Here is a 19,182-nt window from a genome sequence, read left to right as displayed (position 1 = left end):
GGGAGAGAAAAATATCAATTTCCAAATAAAGACTAGCAGGAGGCACTCAACAAGTCAAACCGCATCCTTGGATAGAAAGGGTCAGCCAACGTTCCGAGTGTGAATCCTTTATCACAAACCCTTTCATCCATGCTTGATTGAGTCTTGACGATGGGTTCAGAATATTTCTCCCCAAGGATGCTGTCTGACCTGTTGAAACCTTCCAGCAACTCTTCATTTGCTCAAAATTCCAGCATCTGTAGCTGTTGTGTTTCTCTATTAAAAACACAGAAAAGCTGGAGGGACTTAGCAGGTCTCGCAGAGTCCATAGGAGGTAAGGATATACGTATTACTGATGTTCAGGGGCTGAGCCCTTCTTCAAGGTTACATGTCTTTACCTCCTATGGATGCTGCATGTCCTGCCAAGCCCCTCCAGCATTTCGATGTTTTTAAACAATCACAGTGCCCATGTTTTACTCTTGTTTTTCTGTTAACTAACCTATAATTTTCCCCTACTCTGACCTTGTTCTGCTTTAAAGCTATTAAATGGTTGTTACATTCTAATACTATAGCATGTGTTGCAATGTAAGTTACAGCTCTGAGTTGACTGGAACTTATAATCAGATTAGCATCGACACTTCCGTGATGCCTTGTGTCTTCTGGTGTCTCGCCAGTCCAAAGTCATGGATTCTTCCTGTGGGAGATGCAGTCAGTCCTGTGGCTGAATGACTTTGGCAAGAGCTTCACACCACGAGCTGTATTGAGTTGCGCGGCAACGTTTATAAGGGATAGGTTTCTCCAGACGGACATAAGAGTTGACTTGCTCCAAAAAAGGCTGAACTTTCAGAAGTGAAGTTCAAGTTTATTGTCATCTGACGAAACCGCATTCTCCGGTCCTCGGTGCAAAACACGCAGACGCACAACCAGACTTAACACACATTCAGACAAACAATGCATATAAAGGAGAAGTATACATATATACAAATAAATAAATAAATAGATGCTGTTTCATGAATAGGAGAGTCTCGGACGGTTAGTGTGAGCAGTTCCTTTGGTCGTTCAGCATTCTCACTGCCTGGTGGTGCTGGCTCTGATCCTCCTGTATCTCTTTCCAGATGGGAGCAGCTGAAAGATACTGTGTGTGGGGTGGAAGGGGTCCTCAATGATTTTGCATACCCTCTTCAGACAACAATCGCATTGAATCACGTCGATAGTGGGGGAGGGAGGGAGATGCTATTAATCCTCCCTGCCACCCTTATGGTCCAGTGGATTGACCTCCAATCCATTTCTCTCCATCAACTGTACCACTGTGTGATGCAACCAGCCAGGATGTTTTCGACAGAGCTCCTGTAGAAGGCTGACATGATCGTGGCTGGTAGCCTTGCCTGTTTAAGTCTTCTCAGTAATTGCAGTCACTGTTGCACCTTCCTGACAAGTGAGGAGATGTTGGGTATCCGTGATACATCAGGAGTTAAGCGATCTCCAAGGAACTTAGTGTTCTCCACTCCCTCCACTTCAGAGTTGTTGATGTGCAGTGGAGGGTCCTCCTGAAGTCCACAATCATTTCCTTCATCTTCTCCATGTTGAGACTCAGGTTGTCCTGGACACAGCCCAGAATATCACAGGCAAAACCCTCCCCACTATTGAGAACATCTCAGGGAACGCTGTCATCGGAGAGCAGCAGCAAACATCAAGGATCCACACCACCCAGCACACAATCTGTTCTCGCTGCTGCCATCAGGAAAGAGGTATAAGTGCCACAAGGCTCCAACCACCAGGTTCAGGAACAGTTGTTACGCTTCCACCATCAGACTCCTCAACAACAAACTCAATCAGGGATTCATTTAAGGACTCGTGCACTTATTTGATATTTTTAAAATTCTCTTGTATTGCACAATTTGTTTACATTTGTTATCTGTTTACAGTTCTTTATTTCTTTACATGTTTACACTTGTGCACTGTTTTATTTGCACAAGCAATAAATGGTAATTCTGCTGTGCCCACAGGAAAAAGAATCCCAGGGTTATATGTGATATCATGTATGTACTCTGATAATAAATCTGAAATCTGTTACTCTCGCATCAGACCATGAGATTTTCCACCTCTTCTCTGTAGTACGATTCATCATTATCACTGAATTATATAACTTGCGGGTTTCACCCAGAGTGGATCACATGTATGCTGTGGTTTGCTTTTGGCTGTTGGTCTAAATTTGAGAGAGGTGGCAGCGAGGAGAGCAGTGAAGAGGAGAAGAATGCTTGGGCAAATCTTCAATAACTATAACACACCATGAAGCGATTACTTCCAAGCTTTTTCCTCTTCTTCACTCCCACCCATGTCCAATAGTGACCTCATGCCTGTACTCCTTCCCCTGCCACTCCCCCTGCCACTCCCCCTGCCATTTTATTCAGAAGCCTACCAACTTTTTGCACCTACTGTACCTCGACAAAGGGCTCAGGCCCAAAATGTTGGCTATGTATCTTTCCTATATAAAGAACGCTACATTTCTCCAGCTCTTTTGTGCATTAAATTTACAATCACTGCACCTACAGACTGTTGTTTAATTTGCATAGAGCAGGTTGTGTAATAATAAAATGAGTGAAGTCCTAATGTTATAGAAAGTCAAAAAGTGCAGGGTATAATGTTACAAAGGCAAAATGTAGTTTATAGAGAAAATGGCATCATCTTTTACCACTGAGACATCCTTTTAGGAGTATGATAACAGCAGAACCTAAACTGTTCTTGAATCTGGAGGTCCATGTTTTCAAGCTCACATAACGTCCGGCCAACAGAAGGGGTGTGACCAGGCCGGCATGGGTCTTGTAATATGTTGGCAGCTTTCAAGAAACGGAGGGAAGTAGGAATGGAGTTGAGGGAGGGGAGGTTCGTTTGTGTGATGACCCGAGCTCCATTCACAGCTCTGCCATTTCTTGTGGTCTTGGGCAGAGCAGTTCCTATAACAAAGTGTAATACATCCGGACAGGATACTTTCTATGGTGCTTCCATTAAAATTGATGAGAGACCTCAGCGACATGCTAAATTTCCACAGGTTTTAGAGAAAGTAGAGTTATTAGTGTGCTTTGTTGGTTGTAGCACTGACATGGTTGGATCAGGACAGGACATTAAAGTGATTCGAAGACATTAAAGCTTTCCACCGGCTCCTCCATCAATGTATACAGGGACATGTTTCCTGAAGTCACAGAACCATCATTTTGCTTACATTGAGGAAAAGGAAAAGAAAATCTTATCACAATGCCACCAGATTCTCCATCTCCTTCCTCTTCACTGACTCAACATTGTTTGAGATCTGACCTACCATGGTGGTGTCATCTGCAAACCTGCAGATGGAGTTACGGCAGTATTTGACCACATAGTCACTAGTGTTTAGGGAGGTCAGTAAGGTGTTGATTCCGCAATCTTGTGGGGGACTGGTGTTAAGGATTGTTATGGAAGAAGTGTTGTCGCCCATCCTCACTACTTGCAGTCTACAGGCCAGGAAGATGAGGAACCGGTTGTAGAAGTGAAGACTGATACCTATGTCTCAGAGTTTGAGGACGACTATTGTGGCAACCACTCAACGAGCCGATCTATCTCCCTCCTGTACACTTCCTCATTGCTTCTGTGATTCTGGTGATGGCATTTGACATGTTTGGCCACACAGTCATGGGTGTATAATGAGTAGGGCAGCAGGCTAAGCCCCCATTCTTGGGGTATGCCTGCGTTGGTTGATAGTGAGGAAGTGAGGGGGGGGGGGCGCAGAGGCCCAGGGTTTGGAGCTTGTGGACCAGCAATGAAGGTATGATGATGTTGAAAGCGGAGCTGTAGTAGTTGAAGAGTAGCCTGATGTATGTGTTGCTGTATTCTAGGTGATCTGGATCCACACAAGCCATGGGAGAATTTCAGCCCAAGATTCACATTTGGAAGAAATAACTTGTAACTCTCTCACATCTGAAGACATCCAAAAGCACTGTACAGCCAATTAAGTACTTACAGCACATGGAGCACAGGTCATGCTTAATTTGAGTGGAGAGCCACTGATATTGCATCGGCTGTGGAGCGATTGTGGTGACAAATAAATTGCAGTGGGTCCAAGTCTTTACTTGGGTACGAGTTAATTTGAGCCATGACTGACCTCGCAAAGTATTTCATCACAGTCGATGTGAGGGCTACTGGGCGATAGTCATTGAGGTAGCTCACCCTGCTCTTCTTGGGCACTGGGGTGATTGAGCTATACCGTCGATTAAGTCAATTAAAGAAGTCTGACATGGATATCGTTATCCAGATATTGCAAGGCGGAGTGCTGGGCCTGGGAGTTGGTGTCTGCTGTGGACCTGTGGTAACAGTTAGCAAATTGTAGTGGATATGGGCTGTCAAGGAGGCTGGAGTTAATGTGGGTCATGTCCAGAGAGGACATTTTAATTACACATTGCAATTACAATGCCTGTTTTCAGGCACTATCCAGTTGCCTGTGATCTTTCATGTCCAACTGAGAGTGCAGATAGGGCTTCAGTCTAACATCTCATCCGCCTCAGGAACACTTTGAAGAGGCAGCCTGGGTTATGTGTTGAAGCTTCATGCGTGGGACTTAAACCACAATCTGCCCCGGAGGCAAGATATTCTCCGCTGACCTAAAAGTGACACACAAGCACAGTCATTGTACAAACAAAATGTAAACATGGATGCAACCAGAGGGAAGTGCTCCAAACACACTGCACATTGTACAGGGAGAGATTTATGCTTTTTCTGAAGTGCTGAGGGACCTCTTGTGACTTCAATTCAGAATATTATTGCAATCAGCCATTGTTTCCTGCTAATCTTTGAGTGAAGTAAAAACACAATACTGGAGGAACTCAGCAGGTGCACTGTACTTTAAAGAGCAAAGATAAAGATACATAACCAAACTTTCGAGCTTGGGCCAATCATTCTGGTATGAAAAAAATGTAGGCAGACACCTGAACAAAATGGTGATGGGCCAGGGGAAGGAGCACAGTCCCACATCCAGGAGGTGGCCCTAAAGCCTGAGAGCATCAGAGATCACAGATGAAGAGCAGTGAGAGAGAATCCCATGGAACTCCCTTTGGAGAGCAGGGGAGAACTTCTTCACAGGCATCCCTCAGAGAGATTTCACAGAGTTTTGCAGTAGGCTTTCACAGATGTGGCCTGACCTGCTGGCTCTTTCCAGCACTCTTTGAAGAAAGAGGGATATCATTTGTGTCTTTACAGATATTCATGGTTGGAACAGTTTGGATCCACACAAGCCATGAGAGAATTTCAGCCCAAGATTCACATTTGGAAGAAATAACTTGTAACTCTCTCACATCTGAAGACATCCAAAAGCACTGTACAGCCAATTAAGTACTTACAGCACATGGAGCACAGGTCATGCTTAATTTGTTAAGATCAAGACCAGCAGCAATAGAAATTCACCAAGACAATGGTATCTTCAAAACAATAATTTTTATTAATAACTATAAAATCTTACTTAACTCTAAACCTAACCCCACTATGTGCAAGTGTGTGTGTTGGGTGGGGGTGGGGAATTCCCAAACCATTACAGTTCAGGCACAATTCTGAAGAGATTAAAGTTCAGTCTTAGAAATATTTTGTGTTGAAACTCAGTGTCTTTAAATTGCTGCTCAAAAGTTCTTAAACTCACGAATTCTGGTAGCTTTGCTTTCAGAGAAATATTTCTTCATATGAATGATTTTCCACATATCCCCCCCCCCACCCTTGCGTGGAGGTTACAGAATTGTATTTTACACGATGAGTTCACAAACCCAGGCAAGGGTTACATGAAGTGACTATTTTAAAATGGATATGATAGATTTGTCCTCTTTTGACAAAGGGACAGTGAAGTGGTTCTTTCTCTTTGAAACTACTGATTCTGTGTACCTCCCAATGACAAGGAGAATACGACACAACAGCACCTCTCTCACTGAAGGCTACTGCATTTCTGACTATAGATGAAACTGGTGCAATATTAAAGATGCTTTCCTGCCATTGTAATCACATGACATGACATCACTACTGGCTTCTGTTTAAAGTTCCTCTCTTCCAAACGTTTAGGATAAAATGCTTCCGGGCTGTCTGCTCAGACCAACAAGTAGAATTGCTGTATGTGTACACAGGTGCTTTCTTAGTAAACTTCATTGTTCCAGTTTTCAATGGAGAATTATTTACTTCTCTGAATTAGCAGTCAAACTGCTTCTTTGGGCAAACATTCAATGTCTTCAATATTTCAATGGACAATCAAGTGTCTCTTGTATCCACCCCACAAAGTCCTTTTACTGAAAATAACATATTTATAACTTAAATATAACTAACAACATAATTTCTGTAACAATCGAGACAGGAATATCTGTACTCCTTTGCTATTCTTCAAAGAGCGTGGAGGGCTGCGAAGCAAAAGCAGAGTGCTGGAAATACTCAGCAGGTCAGGCCACACCTGCAGAAAGAAAACAATAGTAGTCTTCGGCCTGAATCTTTGACTTGGCATCTCTCCGTAACAGATGCGGCCTGACCTCTTCAGTATCTCCATCATGTTCTGCTTTAGTTTCAGATTTGCTGCGGTTGCAGTTTTTTTCTGATTTTTAGAGAGGGATCCTGTACACCCCGTGGAGAGGGCAGGTAGAGCCCGATAGATGGTACTCCATTGGAGTGATCTTCAGGTGTCAGCATGGATTGTGTGCCCGAGCCTACTCCACCATTCTAATCATAAGCTGATCCATCCACCCACTCAGCCCCACCCCCCGACTTTCACTGATAACACATGATGCCCTGACGAATCAAATACCTGTCAATCTCTGCCTTAAATACACCCCAAATGACCTCACTTCCACAGCTGCCTTTGGCCACGTTCCACGATCCTCTGACTAAAGAGATTTTTCCATATCTCTGCTTTAAATCGATGCCCTTTTATCCTGAAGTTGTGCCCTCTTGCACTCGTCTCCCCCTACCAAGGGATACAACCTTGCCACATCTACTCTGTCCAGGCCTTTCAGCACTTGGAATGTCTCTGTGAGGTGCCCCCCATCCTTCTGTACTCCAACAGGTACAGTCCAAGAGCCAACAAATGTTATCGTGTTGTAATTCTAAATAAAAAAAATGTGGAACTCGATGGAACAGAGAGGGTTATGTGGAGATATTCAAAATCATGAACAATTTAGAGAAAGAGAGAGTACAAATAAGCAGAAATTATTTCTAGGATGGAAAGGTTGGTAACTCAAGATTGTAATGTGGCTGACACCTCTTCCTATGTTCCTAGGCATGGGTCCGCAGCCCTGGAGGACGGGGATCTTCAATGGCTTGTGCAGAATCAAGAGAGTGTACCCTCACGTCCTGCCCACCCTGCACATTCACCAGGAACTCGGGCAGAATTTTTGAGCTGCTCACTTTTTGCAGAGGGTGGCACAGGCCTGGCCAACACACCGGATGAAGGAGGCTCGGCACATCTGTTGAGAACTGCCCGATGGAAGTGCCCTTGCCCACCGTGTCCTGTCCCCTCATAAGTTCCCCTGCTCTCCACGAATCACTTCCCTCGTCATTGACGTGGAGACTGGCTCAAGGGGTGCAGGTACCGGGGGCCGGAATTCCAGAGGGTGCTGAGGGCAAAGAAGGGCTCCCGAAGGGAATCAGGCGCTGGGGGTTTGGACCTGGAGCTCGGGTGCCGGTGAATCGAACAGGAGTCTGTGCGCTGAAAGGCCACAAGCTCTTGGTGACCCTGAAAGCACCCTCTTTTTCCTATTATTAGGGGTATTTGCTTGATGGCAGACAAAAGTTCAACTATATCATGCACGTTACCTTTTTAATGTACTATTCCGTGTTACTAAAAGGAACCTTGACCCTATTGGACTCCACTGCCTTGGCAATCTTGCTGGTTTCAATGAATGCTTGCAGCAGGATGCTGCAAAACAACACATTTCGTGACTTGTTCATGGGAATAAATTCTGATTCTGAACTTTATTCCCCTAAATTAAATGGTTCTGCCTTCACCTGTGGGTTCCCACTGCCCTCAGGCGCTGCACTCGTGGTCTGGGGGGGGGGGGGGGGTTGCTGGACTCTGCACTAACCCTGCTGCTGATAGATAAGCCCCCTGACATCGCACACAGGAAAGCAAGAGGAGGTGTTGCAAAGTTATGATGCAAGTGGTCGAACTTTTTATTCCAGGAGCACCCTGGTCCTGGCCGAGGAAGTCTGCCCGGTGCGCGGATGGCAACGTTACCACCATTATTTTGCAGCTGGGGGGGAATAAGAGCGCTGCTTTTGGGGACGAGCCCCCTTTTGGGGGCGGGATGTGGGCAGCGATTGGTGGTGCGGCCGCTCCGAGGTGTGTCAGTGGGTGGGACGGCCGGCCGGCTCAGCCTGAGCCAGTTGCCGTGTGTTCAGTCCGAGACCAGGAGGCTTCCCGAAGGAGAGGTGAGCGCGGCTCTCCCTGCGCTGAAGTCCGGACAGGCGCTGGCGAGCGGGGACCGTAACCCAGGTATTGGTATTGGTGTGACTTTCCACCGAGTTGGCCGGACTCTTTGAACCATCAACTGGACAATGACACAGGAAGAGACTCTTAGACACATCATGTCACCACGTCTGTGTGTTGAACTTGGCATCTGCAGGCGTCCTTGTTTAACTGCAATGGTATAAACTAAGTTCCTAAGGGTTGCAATGGGACAAAGAAGACCATAAACCTAATAGGGTCGATGTTATTTGGAGTTAGTGCAGAAAAAGTGATGTTTCATCTTTGGGTGGCCACTGAGGGTTGGGGAGGGGCAAGATTCTGTTGTGTTCTTGAACCTGGATGCACTTCACATCAGGCTTCTGCCTGAAGGTAGTAGGGTCAGGAGGTGGTGACCATGGTGGGGTGGGGGCCCTGATGCCTCTTGAGACAGATTCCTTGGTCTGCTATGATGGCTCTCTCTTGACAGAGGCTTCTACGAAGGCTGGTTGAGGGACTTAGAGACCAGAGTGAGGGGTGGGAACTGCGTGGGGATGGATCTTGAGAAACGAAAGAACGTATACATTGCAAGGTGCCTCTTGCATCCTCCAAAGTTAACCAAAGCAATGAATTTCGCAGTGTAGTCCGTGTGGCGCAGCTGCGTGGGCGGAGCAAGTAGCAGAGGAGTAAACTCCCCAACCCTCAGAGGCAATTCACCAGGCTGATACCTGGAATGGCAGGAATGACTTATGAGGAAAGATTGCGCAAATTGGGATTGTACTCGCTGGAGTTTAGAAGATTGAGAGGGGATCTCATAGAGACCTATAAAATTCTGGCAGGACTGGACAGAATGGATGCAGATGGGATATTTCCAAGGATGGGAAAATCCAGAACCCGGGGCCATGGTTTGAGGATAATAGGCAAACCATTTAGGACCGAGATGAGGAGGAATTTCTTGACCCAGAGGGTGGTGAATCTGTGGAATTCATTGCCACAGAGGGCAGTAGAGGCAGGTTCATTAAATCTATTTAAGAGGGAATTAGATCTATTTCTTCAGTATAAGGGTATTAAAGGTTATGGAGAGAAGGCGGGGTCGGGGTACTGAACTTTAAGATCAGCCATGATCTCGTTGAATGGCGGAGCAGGCTCGAAGGGTCGAATGACCTACTCCTGCTCCTATCTTCTATGTTTCTATTTGCGGTCTCACCAGGACCATGTACAGTTGCAGCATAACCTTCCTGCTCCTAAATTCAATCCCTCCAGCAATGAAGCCCAACAGTCCATTTGCCTTTTTGATAGCCTGCTGCACCTGCAAACCAACCTTTTGCGATTCATTGGCATTGCTGGGTTGTGTGAGGTATGTAGAACAGCTGATAGGAGAGCTAGAAAGTTGGATCAACCACACTTGGATTTCCATGGAAAGTAAAATGGCGTGCATTCCAAACCTCATGTCTCATTGGCTACAGACCAGTGATGCAAAGAGTGTAATCTTGGGGAAAAAATGTTCAAAGCTTTTTGCATGATCACTAAAGAAGTGCTTGGGTAAGTTTCAAATGCTTACCAAAACTTCTGTAACTGTGTCTGCCAGGTTAAAATGGGAATTCAAATGGTTCCACAGTTGCTAAATGAAGAAAATATTCTGTGACTGCCGAGAAAAGACGAGGAATGATCCTTTTGTGTTCTGACTTGCTGATAAGGCAGTAAGTATTTGACTTCTGTTCTGACTCTTCCCTCATGTGCAAGATATATGGTCACTGAAAATGCAAACCATCTGCTTTGCCTTGTGTTGGAATGTACACTTTAAAGTTGTAGTCGTGTGTGCATGGAGCGGGGTGGGAGTGCTTGAAGATGGTACCCATGGCTTGAAATGGAACAGAGGTGTCCTGTCTTTGGGGTGGGGGGGGGGGGGGGGAGAGAATCCTGTGTCAATGCTATTGTGCCCTGATATTCATTTTATTAAAATTTCATCCCTTTGAATTTGCTTGAAAAAGTCAAGGAATCTTAGAATACAAAAGAGTTCAATTCCCTTTGAACAAGCTGTCCAATTATTTGTGCTCCATTTTCTTCTTATTAACCATCAATTCAAATTAGTTGGAAGCTTGTTCTGAATTATTTTATACCACCTCTTCATGCTGATCCGTCCATCCAACATATAATTATCTCATGAGCACATAGATCTATCGTATCAGCACCAGGATAACAGCTGAGTTTAGTTATGCAAAGGCAGATTGCAGTTCAAGGATTTTTTGGTTTCAAATCTAATCTAAAACAGAACTGGGATTAAAATAGTTACATCCACACCTTTAAGTCTTTCTGTTTAGAATTAGAATCAGGCTTTTCCCCTCTCAAGTTCTAACCTATCCAAAGGCAGGGAATATTACATGATATTAGCCATGCTTGGTAAATGAAGGTATCCATCTAAGCAGGATATATGGGTACATAAGATACCTTGTTCAAGGTGTCGGCAATAGTTCATCTGGGGGAACTCCTGCCTCTGCTACAGGAGGTTAATATAGTAAATTCCCAGTTATCTGGAATTCAAGCAACTGGCAAAAAGAAATTCGTAGAAAATAAATCGGTTAAAAAATATGAAAGTTTAAAATGGTCAGTTCACCAATCACGCAACACGCAAACACAAGCAATTGGCAAATTCGCTTATCCAGCATCCACCAATCCCTGTAGGTGCCAGTTACCCGGGGCGGGGTTTCAATACAAATACCATTGTAGAGATCAGAATGTTCTATATATGCTGGCACTTCTGAGTGTCACAGCTCAATGGGATGTTTTCCAGTGGAAATGTTAAACTGCTGTCCTACCTGCCCTTTCAGATGCGCAGCAGGAGAATTCTCCACTGCGTCCCGGTCAATGGGTATCTGTCTCTCTCATGTTCTCTAGTAGTTTGTTGTGAAGGTTGACAGCTGCATTTGCTATTTTACAGCAAGGATACTTTTGTTGTCATGTAATAGTACATTAAAAATGTAATGTACATGATAAATTTTACCTTTTGCCTGTTGTGAGGCAGCTGAAGAGATGCCATTAGGGTTGCCTGGTGCTCTTTACAGTAAGAGAGTTTCCTCAGAATGCACTTTAACATGTTCCATACCGTAAGTCTCTGTGGCTAAACCACAACATTTGTTTTTCCAATCTTGGTTTTAACATGCTCATTTGTAAGCCATTGCAATAACACGCAGTAAATGTTGATCTCACTAGTGATGTCTTGCTCCTTTTGTATATTTTTAAAAAATGACAGATTTACTGGTGCAGGAGGCTCAAGGTGACTTGTTTAAGTTCCCGCTGGCAGACCAACATCATGGAAGCATTTAGTAAAAGGCTAATGGTTAATCATGTTGAAAAGTTGTCCCCTGACGCTAGCTGAGATATTGATGCTCTCCACAAAGCCTAGACACGTTAGGCAAGATGTACCATGTAACAGCTCGCACGCTCTGCAGGGTCTGACAGTCTGTTATCCCATCCTGGTAATAAATGGATGAAAACACGTCAGTGCAATGGTTAGCACAAGACTATTACAACACCAGCGACCTTACGCTTTCTGTAAGGAGTTTGCATATTCACCCCATGACACATTCCAAAGCCGTACGGGCTTTGTAGAAAAATTATTGTATTTAGGGATCATGGGCTTGTGCGCCACAAGGACTTGTTGCTGTGGTGTATGTCTAAAAATAAAGAGGCTGCAAATCCTTCCGAAACCTCGGTCTTTCCACCATCAAGACACAAGTCAAGAGGGGCATTGAAATATCGTGTACTTACCTGGATCAGTGCAACACTAACAAGTCTCTCAAGAAGTTTGATACCATCAAAGACAAAGCAGTCCATCTGAGTCATCCCTGATCCACCACCATCATTCACCGGCATAGAGTGGGTGCCATCTGTTTGCTGGATGAGCCACAATTCAGTTTCTTGCCTGGATTGCTCCAGCAGTATCTCCTAAACTTGTGACCCCTAACACCAATGGGCACCAGACACCTGGGAACACCCTCACTTGTGGGTTGCCCTCCAAGTTGCTTTGAAAATATTCTAAATCATGGAACCCTTGCCAATAACAGTATCTGCTACCCTTCCCAGAAAAAGTTAAGGAGTGATTCATCACCAGTTAGGGTATAATTGTAAATGGGCAGTAAATGTATTGCCTTGCCAGCGATATCCGGATCCTTTAAAAATGAACAAATTGGGAAGGAAAGGTTGGAGGTCAGTGTCTCTATGGAGGATCAGCATTTTCGCTGACGCCTAAGAATCCTTGGCCCATGACTGCTCAGAGTTGAAAGGTGCTGAGACTATGGACATGGTACATTGGGAAAAGTGGAATGCATGTCACCCCAGGCCACCTGTCCATGAGCCTCCCCTTGCCTCAATCGTGCTGGGTGGGGTCTGTGGTTCTCCCCAACCTCATCAGTCACTTCAGAACCAGCAGAAATAAAAATTACAGCGAGAGGTCCTGGATCCTAGGGGGCTTCTGAGGAAGCGTATAGAAAATATGATTGGTATGTGGGTGAACTAATCAAGAGGTTTGGAATTTCATCTCTATCCATGATCAGGTGAGAAAGGACAATAAATTCTCTTGTTCAAAAATTTCAAAATTGCCTTTGTTACAAGTTCATTGTCTTGCCTTTGGATGTTCCTCAGAATGAGGAACCCAGGGTGACATTCCCTTCTATGATTTTCCATTGGTAAAGAAAAGGGGAGGGTGTCGTGCATCTCCTGCCGCTCCCATCTTTTAGTTGTTCACCAAGGGCCTTAGTGCGGGGAGGTCCTTGGATTGATTCTTTTAGCTTAACAAAGGAGCTAAACCATGAATAAGTCAAACATCTCGCATGCCACCTTGGAATCAGCCGATTGTTGCCCGACCAGCTGTGCAAATCTAATTTAAATTATTAGAAGAATAGAGTTTTAGCCCCAAACCCAATGTTGTGCCAATAGTTTGCAACAAAATTATCAGCGCAATGCCATCCAAATGTGGAGAATTTGGAAACTTGCCACACACGAGAAGTGAGTTTACTGCTAACTTGTATCGGGAAGTAGAGGGACATGGCAGCCAATCAGGAGCTACCTCACCAGCATTGTGAAGCACTGGAGGGGGAACATCTTTACAAATGTTAAAAGCTTTTAATGTTTAGCTCCATGCTTGTCATGGTGACAGTAAATCTGACTGAGTAAACTGTAGGCTGTTTACTTTCTCTGACCCTTGTTTTCAGAGGTTCAATTGCCTTAGAGAGGGACAAAAATTGGAAATGCAAAGATTGACATGCTAAAACGATGCCTAACATTGCACTTCCTTTCTCTTGATTCCCAGTAAGCCAGCATTGTAATGGGCTAGATTGTACTGATGTCATGCCAAGCAGTCAAAGATTTCCTGAATGGCATTGGGGATTGAGGTGTGATATTGACTCATTCTCAGTCACTAGCCTGCAGTCTGACTCTTTGCAATTGGGGTAGGATTGGGGAACATGGGGAAGGGAGGGCTCTAATGGTGGTGTGTAAGGCAGGTTACCAGTGTAAACAATTCCACGATAAAATGAATACATAAAGCCAACGGAGTCGTAGAAAGCTGACGTAATTCCATCTTCTAGGTTAAAATGTGTTTCGTGTTCCATGGACCGCTATAACTGGCCTTGGAGAAACACAAAGACTCCAAATTCTGGAATCTTGAGGTGGGAGGGAAATAGTGAGATGGTGGAGGAACTTGACGAGTCAGACAGCATCAATGTTTTGTGTTGGATTCTTTGTCAGGACTAAAGTGGGGAGGAGAGATATGAACAATATGAAGGGATGGAAGAGGCTGAGGGGGCTTATGAAGTGATGGGGTATTGGACAGAAGCTGCGGAAGGTGAAGATTACTGGGAGGGGGAAAGGCTCGAGGGAAATGTAAGAGCAGGAGCAGTTAAAGAGACTTTGATCAGATGAGGGTGTGGGTTACCTGAAATTAGACAAATTAATGTTCATGTCATTGGGTTGAAGGAATACGATGTATGGTCTCTCAAGTTGACATTTGGTCTCACCCTGACAATGGATGAGGCTAAGCACAGACATGTCTGGGTGGGAATGTTGAAGAAAATTGAATTCCCAGCAGCCAACCATTTCAAACTTAGACCCAACAGTCAGAGCGCAGGTATTTGACAAAGCAGACTGGGTTTGGCCTCAAGGATGTAGAGGAGGCTACACTGAGTACAATGCTTGGAGTAGATTACTAGGTAAAGATTTGCCTCATCTGGAAGTTCTGTTTGTGGCCCTCGATGGAGGTGAGGGGGAGGGGGGTGCAGATGAAGGGAAAAGTTGTACACCGATCACAGTGGGAAAGGGGCCAGAAAGGTGGTTGGGGAGGGGAAAGCAGACCAGGGAGACCTGGAGAGATTGGTTCCTGTGAAAAGCAAATAAGGGAGGTGAGGGGGAAGATGTGGCTGGTGACGGGATTACGCTGAATTTGTTGGAAGTGTCGGAGGATAATGTGTCAGGTGTGGAGACTGGTGAGGTGGAAAGTGAGAGCCACGGGGAATTGTTCTGCCTGAGTGGAGGGTGAAAGTACGAGAAATGAAGGAAACACCGGTGGAGGATTTATTGATGACAGTAAGGGGGGTATCTGCATTTCTTAGAGGACATTTTAGATGTCCTACAGTGGAAGGTCTCATCCTGGGAAAGATGCAATGGAGACAAAGGAATGGGGGGGAGGAGGGGGGGAGGGGGGATGGGGGAAGGGACAGGGTTGGAAGAGGTGTATAATTCAGGTACCCACGAGAGTTTCTAATAGATGTTTGTGGACAGTTTGCCTCTAAAGATGGAAACTAATAGGCCCAGGAAGTTGTGATGGCTGAAACAGTCCAGGTAAATTTTATAGGTGGAAGTTGGTGGTGAAGTTAATTGTTAAGGTCTGCACTGGTTTTGGAGGTAACATCAGTACAGCCAACGATGTAGTGGAGGAAGACTTGGGGAGTACCTGAGTAGGATTCGAACTGGAATTGCTCCACATACCTGACCACATAGCAGGGATATCTGGGGCCAATACATGTGCCCATGGCTACACCCCTAGATCTGGAGAGTAAATGAGAGGTGTTGAAAGATGAGTTGTTGAGGGTGAGAATCAGTCCCACCCAGTGGAGAAGAGTGTTAGTTGATGAGGTATGAATGGCTGTGCATTCAAGAAAGAAGAGGAGGTCCCCGAGGCCTTCCTGGTGGGGAATGGATGTGTAAAGGAATTGTACATCATTGGTGAAGATAATGGCATGGGGGCCAGGGAATCAGAACTTTCAAAGAGGTGGAGAGCGTGATTGGAGACCTAGATGTTGGAAGGGACTGAATGAGGGGGTAAAGGATGATGGCAAACTAGATAAGTTTGGAGGGGAGAAACAAACTGCCACAGCAATTCACTTGGGTCAGAGATAGAAGCAGGTGGTGTGGGGTTGATGAACTGTCAGCTAAGGTTGATGGTGAGGGAGATCACCCAATGTGATAACATCTGAGAGAATATACCGTGATGATGGTTAGTGGGGCCTTGGTCTAGGGGTAGATATGAGGAGGAATTAGGGGGTTGATGTCTAGCCTTGTAGAGTCGTGGGATCTTCCTCCTGTCTGGTGTGACTATCATTTGTGAGCTCATGAAATCACACTTCTGGCAGTCTGATCCTGGTTTCCAGAACTCAACCACTGCACTTGCTGGCAGGCCTCCAGGTTGATGAAGAGAAAGCAGCTAAGGGGCTGGCGCCTTTCACCCAACAAGGAGAGTGGGCCTTCATTGTTTTCTCTTCATCTTCTGGTGAGAGATAAAATTGGAATGAATCCCAATGATGAGGGCATGAAGAACAGGAAAATTGTTGAAAAGGAAGGACTAATTCCTCAGCGACAGTTCTAATACAGCATTCAATATCCATCAGCCTGTCCATGTCCATCACTCTAGACCTGTCCATGACATCATCTGGAATGGGAGATAAAATAGGTTTAAATCAGTGGTTCGCAACCTTTTTCCTTCCCTTCCCACTCACATACCACTTTAAGTGATCCCTATGCCATCGGTGCTCTATGATTAGTAAGGGATCACTTAAGGTGGTATGTGGGTGGGAAGGGAAGGAAAAAGGTTGAGAACCACTGGTTTAAATGATGACCATTCCCATATTTCACATTCTCAATAAAATGGTGTAAAGTATTTGCATACTGATTGGTATTCAATCTGACAATGTCATATAACCATAACCATATAACCATTTACGGAGTGGAAATAGGCCATGTTGGCCTTTCTCTCGGGCCCTTGTAATAGATATTTGATTCATGGATGCAAAATGCCTGAACTCCCAGGTGTGAAAACTGATGCAAGTTTTAAATTTATTTTAAATTGAAATGTAGGCATCCAGCCTGGTAAAAGGCCCTTTCAGTCCACCCATTTACACCCACCCTGAACGTTTTTGAATGGTGGGAGGAAACCCATGCAGACACAGGGAGAACGTGCAAACTCCTTTCAGACAACATGGAATTTGATCTCCGGTTGCTGGCGCTGTAACAACGTTGCGCTGACCGTGAGAATAACCTTTAACCTTTGACACTTGCAGAACAATGCATGTTCAGTGATGTGATTGTAAAAACCCTCCAAAGGTAAAACAGTAAAAGGGTTTTGATGGGCTGATGAAGCTTATAAAGGCCGACTACTGATCAAGAATTGCATTCATAGTGGAAGAATAGGATTAAATTCTCACTTCATATGATTGGGGGGGGGGGGGGTGCGGGCGGTGTGGAATGACGTGAATGTGTTTCTGCTGAGATGCTGGAGGTATACTCTGAAGCCAATCTGTTCGAGCCGATGGAAGTTTCCCAAAGACTACACTAATCTTAAGCGGCATCAGATACAAACGGGTTAACAGAATTTTAATACGGAGCCTTTCCTCAAGAGAAAGTGGTGAATGATGGTGTTGAGCTTTTATTCTCATTACTTAAGTGCAGATATATACCAATGCAAAGAAAGTTTTGCTATCGCCAAACAGGTACAAGTATACACCAACTACAACAGTGTAAATTAAATATGTTTTTTAAGTCTGATATCTTAGTATTAATTACTTTTCTTTTTGTTAGTATTTTAATCGGTTTTGGTTTTTTTTGTAAGTGGGTTTTTTTTCTCATATTATTAACTTTATTAATTCTTCACTTTATTTTGGGGGGAAAGGGGGGGGTTGGACTAATTTGAGTTGGGTTATTAATGTGTAACAATTATTGGGGAGGGTATAGTTTATTTAGATTACTGATACTGTATTGTAATTTTATTATTTTATTCTTAATTTTTTTAAAAATGTAATCCTATATGTTATTCATGTTATAAAATCTTAAATAAAGTTTAAAAAAACAGTGTAAATTAAATGACCACAAAATGCAAGAATGGAAAAAGAAACAATAAATATCAAATATTGACTGTAAGAGATAAGTATTTGTAGTTGCAGTCAGTGCAAGGAAAAAAAGTGATTTTTCCAATAGTGCAGACTTTGGAGCCCCTGTAGAAGCTTACGATTTGGGTAGTGTGGGAAGCTTCTCAAGCCTGATAGCTGATGTGGAGGGGGGGGGGGGGGGGGGGGGGCGGAACCGTTCTTGAACCTGAAGATGCTGGACTTCCAGCTTCTGTTCCTTTTGCCTGAAGGTAATAGTGTGAAGAGATTGTGACTGGGGTGATGAGGGTCCTTTATGTGGAGGCAGCGCCTCACATAGATGCCTTCAACGAATGGGAGGTCAGTGCCCATGATCGATCAATGGCTTGACTTGAGTAACCTTCAGGCTTGTGTGCAATACAGCAAAGTGCTGGAGAAACTCAGCAGGTCACGCAGCGTCTATGAGAACCAATGTTTTGGGCCTTCCTTAAGGTATGAGCAAAAAACAGGCAGGCGCCTGAGTAAAAAGGAGGGGAGAATACCGACAGAAGATGTAGTGTGACCTGCTGAGCTTCTCCAGTACTTTTGAGTATTGCACTGCAATCACGTCTTCAAATACGTGGTAGGTAGATGTTATCAGAGATCGTTCATACCCATGGAAAGATGTTGGATGGGTGAATGGTTTCCCTTGTGTTGATCCGACAATGTTCCTGTCAGATGTAATCAAGCAATTCTAAGACCATCCTGTTAACATAACATAACATAACAATTACAGCACGGAAACAGGCCATTAGGCCCTTCTAGTCCGCACCGAACCAAACACCCCTTTCTAGTCCCACCTCCCTGCACAATGCCCATAACCCTCCATCTTCTTCTCATCCATATACCTGTCCAACCTTTTCTTAAATAATACAATTGACTCCGCCGCCACTATTTCTCCCGGAAGATCATTCCACACGGCTACCACTCTCTGAGTAAAGAAGTTCCCCCTCATGTTACCTCTAAACCTCTGCCCCTTAATTCTTAACTCATGTCCTCTTGTTTTAATCTTTCCTCCTCTTAACGGAAATAGTCTATCCACATCCATTCTGTCTATCCCTTTCATAATCTTAAATACTTCTATCAAATCCCCTCTCAACCTTCTACGCTCCAAAGAATAAAGACCCAATCTGTCCAATCTCTCCCCATACTCCAGATGCTTAAACCCAGGTAACATTCTAGTAAACCTTCTCTGCACTCTCTCCACTCTGTTCATATCCTTCCTATAATTAGGCGACCAGAACTGCACACAGAACTCCAAATTAGGCCGCACCAACGTCTTATACAATCTCAACATCACCTCCCAACTCCTATATTCCATGCAATGATTGATAAAGGCCAGCATACTAAAAGCCTTTTTCACCACCCTATTCACGTGAGTTTCTA

The 19,182-nt window shown here is 44.5% G+C and overlaps 1 protein-coding gene across 4 annotated transcripts in view; it reads left to right on the top strand.

Moving 5' to 3' along the window:
• The first annotated feature begins 8,347 nt into the window (after positions 1-8,347).
• bcar3 (BCAR3 adaptor protein, NSP family member) overlaps positions 8,348-19,182 on the top strand; it is a 191,784-nt gene continuing 180,949 nt past the window's right edge. For 2 of the 4 annotated variants that reach the window (XM_069939279.1, XM_069939278.1), the window contains exons 1-2: positions 8,371-8,458; positions 9,996-10,107. The gene's annotated coding sequence lies outside the window, so the exon portion shown is untranslated. Of the gene's footprint in view, positions 8,459-9,995; positions 10,108-19,182 lie in introns of all 4 variants that reach the window. The other 2 variants (XM_069939283.1, XM_069939280.1) reach the window with 2 other exon arrangements.

The sequence above is a fragment of the Narcine bancroftii genome, chromosome 5 (assembly GCF_036971445.1).
Source record: "Narcine bancroftii isolate sNarBan1 chromosome 5, sNarBan1.hap1, whole genome shotgun sequence".
NCBI lineage: Eukaryota > Metazoa > Chordata > Chondrichthyes > Torpediniformes > Narcinidae > Narcine > Narcine bancroftii.
This window is presented reverse-complemented; position numbering and strand designations above follow the sequence as displayed.